The following is a 7,995-nucleotide window of genomic DNA, read 5'->3' on the forward strand; positions in this document are numbered from 1 at the left end:
TTTTATTTTTGTTTTGTGAAGTCTTTAGCTACAGCATTGGGTACTGCATTAATGAATGATTATTATATTTTGATAAATGAAGTTGTTTTAAAAACGACAGTGATTTTGTCTTTTCATTTTTGACATATTCAATAACTTTAATTGTGCTGTGATATATATTTTTTCTTTCTAGATCAATCGTTAATTTTATTATGTTCTTTTCAGATGTAGTGATCAGTGTTACCTTGTTTGGTGGATATTTATTTCTGTCGAGCTAAGAACAACAATGAATAGATAAGTATACACTTGTAATATAGGGAGTCGCTTCAAATTTAATTTAAAAGAATCCGCGAAAGCACTGATTTTTTACATTGTGCTTGTACGGCTAAGTGTTACCTGTTCAAGCTCAGTTTGCTAAGGAAGTTATGTCCGTTTTGCTTTAACTGTACTGTAAAATGTTTACTGTTTTGAATGGTTATAACGCAAAAGAGCTGACTAGCCAAACAAGTGTTTATATTAAACTCTGCAGTAAGTGTTACTTTTAGATGTGAATAGTTTAACGTATATCGTTTTAGTGAAACTTTCAGCATTTGGATAGAACTGCCCTGATAACAAGACATGGTGTTGTTGTATTTTTATATTTCGAGTCCTTGGTGCGAAGCCATTAGCCGTTTCTGCTAAACTTTGAAATGTTGTCTGTAATTTATTTTTGCCGAGTTCTTTCCAAATGAAATGTTGAATATGTGAATTAATATTTTCAGATGGTGTGCAAGTTGTAGCTTAATGTAGATAGTAAGATGGATATGCAATTCATATAAAACTTGGTGAGAACTGCAATGAAAGATAAGTATACTTTTTGAGTACAAGCTATGTGTCTATTTTACTTCAGCTGTGCTATGAAAGCGGTGGGTGTTACTTTGGTAGTGCTGTTAAAGCGTACGCTGTATCGGAAAAATTGACCCTGTTTGGTCGTGCTGTTGCTGTAAAAAGTGGTATTTTGCTTTGGCTGTGCTGAGAAAGCATGGGCTGTACATTTTAGTCGTGCATTATTGCGTTTACTGCCTTTTGAATGCTTTGTCTATGTTATGTGCTGCGTTTACTTTGGCTAGCGTTCTGAAAACTTTGGATATTTCTAAAAGAATCTTTTGAATTTATTACACTACAATTACCTTCTTTGTTTAGCTCGATTGGAATGCTGTTGAATACTAAGACCTGTATCCTATATTTTTGTTTGTTGTTTGTGTAGTTAGGAACATGAAATTAGTGAATAATTGATTTACTCACGACATAGAGTGAGTAAGTAAATTTATGTTCTCTTATGAAATAAATTGTTTTAATTTTGGTGGGTATCGTCTTGTCTAACATAACGCCTCACTGCTAATCCGCACATGTGTTTGTATTTATAGTCGTATCAGTTCAAATTCTAGTTTGACAAGTTTTAATTCCACGGGATTTTCGTGGGCAAATTTAGTGCAGTAACAAGTACATTCTTTATCGGAAATCCGTAGAGGACAGATCGTTTACAAAACTTCCCTCCCACCCTTCCCATTACAGTAACTTGTTGTTTTTTAACATATTTCTGCCGTCAAGTTTAATCTCTTTCAGGGTCACAATGGTGAATCATACTGCTGAACCCTGTCACAAAATGTACTGCTGCACCAAACATGTCACGCCGCTTCTGTAATCTATGGTATATTAGAGAATTATAAACTCTTTACAGTGTGTGTGTGTATAAACTCAATTTTGCTAGTATGCTTCTGTTGGTACATTTAATCATCATGGAACAATACGGTTGAATGAAACCGGCTTGATTTTTAACTGCATGTATTCATTTATAAACATTCCGAATGTTACTATCTTTTTCTTTTTGGTACTTTGTTTGTTGTTTTTTGTTAAATTTGGTTTGAATTTAAGCACGAAGATATCATGAATTAGTGCGGGTTTACTACACAAAGCGATAGCATGCAGGTTCGCCAAATTCTGGCATTGTATTTGCAGAAATATGAGGAGATGGTCTTAATGTCATTTATTCTGTAAAAAAACAAAACAAAAAAAAAAAAAACATAATTGAAATATTTTTGTAGGACATCGTTTTGTACATCGATTGATAATTCGATGACCGCTCATGAACATTACCCAGTTTTTCGTGTTGTTTTTGTTCTGTTTGGCACATTTATTTTATCTACTAGAAACATTGATGATAGTAAATACTCGGAAAGCAGGGGGTGGAAGGAGCCTTTTCGCTGGTCAGAGCCTCGGATTCTCCCTACCTCCCCCCTCTTATATAAAAATATCATAAAAAATAGAAAAGAGTTAGAGTTGGGGCAGCCGGCTCGCAGCATACGATTAACCTGTCTTTCTTTGTAGTTTTTAGATGAAACTAAAACAAAAAATAATAATTATAATAATAATAATGCGTAAAGATTAAGATAACATGACAAGTATTTGTCATATTTAATACATATGAATTGTCCATTCTGTATTCTGTCTTACTGCACATGTTCATAAATAGTCCGGTACATTTTATGTTTCTTTCGGCATATTGATTGCTTAAGTACATGCATATTTGGAAAGAATTATGATATTTCTGTCTATATATAATTCGAAGGCGTTCTATTGATGGATTGTGTTATTGGGATATTGATTGGTATATGAACAGTAGTTAACCACCATCTTTGAAACCAGTTTAAGTTGTTTGTTTGGTATTAGTTATATAGTAAAGGAAAGCAATAAGGCGTGTATGCGTATATAAACTTGATTTTATTAGTAAACATACATTATTTGCATTGATCTGATTTCATCAATTTATAATTATTTTATTGTCGTGACTTAAATGGCGCTTACAAATTGTAATCTTTATTCGGGGTACAGTAAAGAAAGTCTTCTTTATTAAAATGTTTGGCTCAAGTCAATTCTAATTTCATTTTAATTTTTGTCCGTGTTGTGAGCAATATTTAGTGATCCACAAAATATTTTATTCTTGTATACTACGACAGTATCAAAAAAAAAGCTCACTTGTCTAGGGTGACCTTTTCGTATCTGCAACCTCGTGCTCGGTTGGTCATCTCTTATTATTGGTGTTATTGGGCGGGCGCTCTTTAACCGTTAGAGGGGGCCTTGTACCATGTGGTCGGCCATTCACCTGGTCCATGGATTGACTGTGTCTTATATAAACAGGGTTGTTCAACATATCGGCCATACGACTATTAGTGATCAGTCGGAAGTTGCATTTGTTATATGTACGTGTAGGTCCGTACATATTTTTTATAATTTGCGGATCACTTTGCTACAAACCTCTAACACATGGGTTATGTTGAAACAGACATGTAAATCCCCCCTGTTTTCTTACGTTTCCAGTCTGCTGGTTAGCTCAGTCAATCGCTTGGATGGATTATATCATTGTAGCATAGTTTGCTATAACCATTCCCTCGCATCGGTCCGTTTGTTCATATATTACATTGAAACAACTTTTTCAATATTTTAATATTTTTGTGCGTTTGTTTGCTGAAGACTTTCTTGACTTACATCAGATTTTATTTTCATCTTGGTGTTATGTTTCATTTCTCATTTACTTAACTAGGAAGAGTATTTTTGTTGATATATCATTTCATGTCATAGAGATCTCTGAGAGCATCTTTGCCTCGTTTCTCATTAGTGCGAAGTACTAGAACCTACAGTTTCCTATTAGCTAAGGTCTGGTATGTTCTGCGCCTATTTTCATAGTTTTCTGCACCTTCGCGCTGCTATGTTGCTTCCAGGCATTTTAGCTGGAGCTTTGTCTTTCATATTTTCTCATCAGTTTCATATATACCATGCTATATTTTTACAATATGCCATAAATTTCATTTGAAAATTTACAATAAAGTCACGGCCTTATCCCACATAATTTTGTTTTGTTTTTGCTATATTACTTGGTACATTCACCTTTGTCTTAGAACCGATGAACTCCCTTATGCAGTCAGACCCGTACTGTAGACAGCCTCCAAAAAATATAACCTGCTTACTATTGTCACACGTCACCTGTCTTGAGAAAATATATGTTTTCACAAATACCGGCATTTTTCAGTCCCCAAGGGAGGTTCTGCAGCCGGGTTTGACTGTATATATATATATATATATATATATATATATATATATATAAATACTCTAGCACCCACCAATAAATTAAAATGGCATCGTGTTGATTGCACGAACCTAATCACCAATATTCGATATCAATGTGTCTGAGTGTCCATGGTAATTTAGCGCATGCATCATATGTAACACGGTAGCCTAAATAAATCCTAATATCATCATGAAGTATTGGTCTTATTTGAACATGTAAGCATGTAATAAACAAAAAAATCGTTGATCTTCACCAATTAGCATAAAACAAAAAGAAAATTTGTTTGTTTGCAGTGTGATATAAATTCAATTATCTCACTTATCGGTGAATATATAGTTCGATATCACACTGCAAACAAACAAATATCCTCTATATATCAGATTGAAGTAGATAAAACGTTCTCAAATAATTATTGTCAACCGTTGTTTTTTGCCCGTTAACATTTTGCTTAATTGTGGTAATTCTACTAAAATGGTAATGTAGAATTCATCGACCCGTAATTTATGAACCATAGCTTTGTTTTAGTCACTGGCAATGTTTTGTCTGACTCAGTACCTTTATTACATATAAAAACAACTAGTAAACAACTGAATAGCTTTAGACACTTACAATCAGACTTTAACACTGTAATCCTGTTTAAGTTTAAACAGGTTTATGGAGTACAATTTAGAGCAAAACAATAATGTGACCACTTAGCCTAGTTAACCCTCTAGTGGACTAACAATTACGAAAGGATAGGATTAGACATGAACCCCCCTTTTCCCCCTAGACTTCGAGTAGGTAATACATAAAACAAAATGTTTTCAGCTGGTTTGTTTCTTGTTTCTTTTGGAATAAGCTATTTCTCTGTTTGGACTGTATAGACGAAGTTATGACGTAGGTCGGTTCCATCTAAGTTAAGATGATAAATCATCATTTAATAAACAGAATTGTACAGGACGTCTGCGTTATTTCGGTATTGCGTAAAACTTGCAGGAAAATCCTAATAATGATATAACAACCGTCTGGCACATATTTAATGGAATGTTGTTGTTTTTATATGCACTCTCTCTTGGTTTGTCGAATGTATATTTTGCTCTGTTAATTTTTGTTGTTGTTATTTTTGTTTATTGTTTGTTTTAATTTGCAAATGACACTTAAAAGCCTTCATGATCTAGGAAAAGAAAACAAAGTTATCAATACTTATATTTGTAATTGCCGTCCTTTAGTACGAAATAAATATTTATTTTGTTAAGGTAAATGAACTGGTATAACAGGAGAGTATGCGTCATAATATACTAATTACCAGGCATTGTTTCTCCTCCAAAACAGAGCAGATATATACGTTTGCGCACTAAATTGCGTATGACAAATTGAAAATACAGCAAAAGTAACAAAATATATATCTGTCTCTATTCTTAAATCCAACTGCAATGGCTACAGTTACATTATAATTGTAGAAAATATATGGTACATGAGAACAATCGTTGTCTTGTTTGTTTAAAACTTGTTTGTTGGTAAAATGATTATACAGGCTCTCATTCTAAAAAACTTTAAGCCATGAGACGCTGAGACATCAGAGAAAAAACACTCCTTTCAATTGATTTTTCCCCAAAGAACAACAATTTATTATTTAAAGACATGAGCAAATGAATAAAACAGTTTTATATCCTTGCCAAAAGATAGCATCCACCAGGTTAGTGTGTTTCTTGTTCTAATGGTTTCCACCTTTATTCTGTTCCAAGAGTTGTTTATGTGACGTTATGTTTCGTGTCTGTCATTTCAAGATATATAAATCAGATCGATAAATCAAGATTGGATGCTCATAACAAGACGAAACTTCTTTTATATTCCAAAATATATTGACTGTATTTGGGGCATCTTGAAAACCAAAAGCAATAAATGATAGAATGAATAGGAAATCAGTCTGAAACAAATAGCAAACACAAACACTTTGAAATGATTTATCTGAAATGCTAACGAAATGCTTTCATATGCAATGTTTCATTTTGTTTCCGTTCAAAATATTTTGTACATGATGTCATATTTAGACAGTTCCGAAGAATTTCCTGCAAACAACGTAGTCTGGAAATAGTTTGTTGTAATTCTTTAGAATAAAACAATTTTATATGAGCAAACAAGTATGGTAAAATATTCTATTTTTCATCAAGTAGGCTGTATCCTTTCTGTGCTGAAGATTTCTGCAACAGAGTGAAACTAAAAGGAAACCGTCCTGATGTTCTTAATGCAGATTCTTTGGGTTGAAGTTATGAAAATTATAGAAATGATACTAACCCTACTGAGTTTCACACAGAATGATTAAAAACAAAGCACATCAGCCTTTGTCTAGAAAACTTCAGAAGGTAATGAAATGGAAACAGGTTTTTATTTCTTATTTTCAACAAGAGACAAAAGAGCGTCTGTTTAGGCCATACTTATCCGCAAATATACGGGAATACGTATCCAGTTTATATTGACTGCAACTTGGGAAACATGTTCAGTGTAAGCACAAGTAGACACGAAGTCGAGAACGACAAGCTCATTGCATATTCAACTGTTGAATTGCTTTTTCTTGTATGCATATGAAATCCGTATTTCATTTTGTTTTTGTTCTGTCATACTACGTAGATGGAAGACTTCCCGTAAACAACTATTGCGACAAACTATTTATGTGGACTTAGTGATGATGCACAAAATGGCTACGTCATAAATATACAAACTCATGGATTTCCCCCTGTTAAGATTAAATGAACGTGGATTTGCTTGTTAATTAGGATTTAATTTCGCGGATTGACTTAACCACGAACTTTAGTCTCAAACAAATGTTAATGATTCCACAGAAAACTTATTATTTCATCTGTTTTTTTTATGCAATGCACGTTAAATCTTGTAAGTGATTGGCCTTATACAGACATTTTGATATATATTCCAATAGATTATATTGATAAACCGAATCACGCTTTATATGCAACTTTAAGCTCTTTTCTTGAATTAAACAACCATCATGCATTGATAGAACGCTCATATTTTGGACAGCTAGACAGAACTATAATTTATACGTATGAGAGATAGGTAAACAGTTTATCAAAATGTCTGCGTATATTGTCTGTTTCGGTAACTTTTCTAAGTTTTAGATCATTACATAATCATAATTTTGCAAAGCTTAGCAATAAACAAGTAGACTCAGCTCCCTATCTGCCTGCGTTATTCCTGTCAATGATACGCTTTAGAAGAGTCGTATTGTTGAATGATCGGTAATATCTGAACATGAAAGTAGAGAACAAATCAGATTTTGTCCAACCTTAAAGGCATTTTGTTTATCACTGATTTCCCACGTGACTCTCGAGCTCATGATACAAATGACTTTGTAACTAAACGAAATATCTTTGAACAGTTTAGCATCTTTCTATGAAAAAGAGAGTTTGCAATGTTGTAAATACAATGTTGAAACACTTAACATATATTAATTGGCAGAAATATTGTTTACCTATAAGAAAGTTTTTTGGCCCTTGGGATCATGGAGTCCATTCAACATATATGTAATAGAGTTACGCTTAAGCCGGTGCTAGTGGGCGTGAGAAGCCTTGCACATTTCATTACCTCACATGAACAGACTCAATCAAACCGAGTCTGCTATTATTCTTCTTGGTTGCATTCTTTACTTCCAAAGGATCTTTTATCAGATTTTATAAACTATCACAATCGCAATCATTAAGTGCCGTAAAAAGTCTCCCCGTACTTGGATTCAGTGTTGTTATATTTTCTGGTCCTTTGGGATCATGGAGCTCATTCAACATATGTTCAAGCCAGTGCTAGTTGGTGTGAGAGGCGTTGCACATTTCATTACCTCTCGTGAACGGAGTAAATCAAACCGAGTCTTCTATTATTCTTCTTGGTTGCATTCTTTACTTCCAAAGGATCTTTTAACAGAT

Source organism: Mercenaria mercenaria, chromosome 5, assembly GCF_021730395.1.
Source record: "Mercenaria mercenaria strain notata chromosome 5, MADL_Memer_1, whole genome shotgun sequence".
Lineage (NCBI taxonomy): Eukaryota > Metazoa > Mollusca > Bivalvia > Venerida > Veneridae > Mercenaria > Mercenaria mercenaria.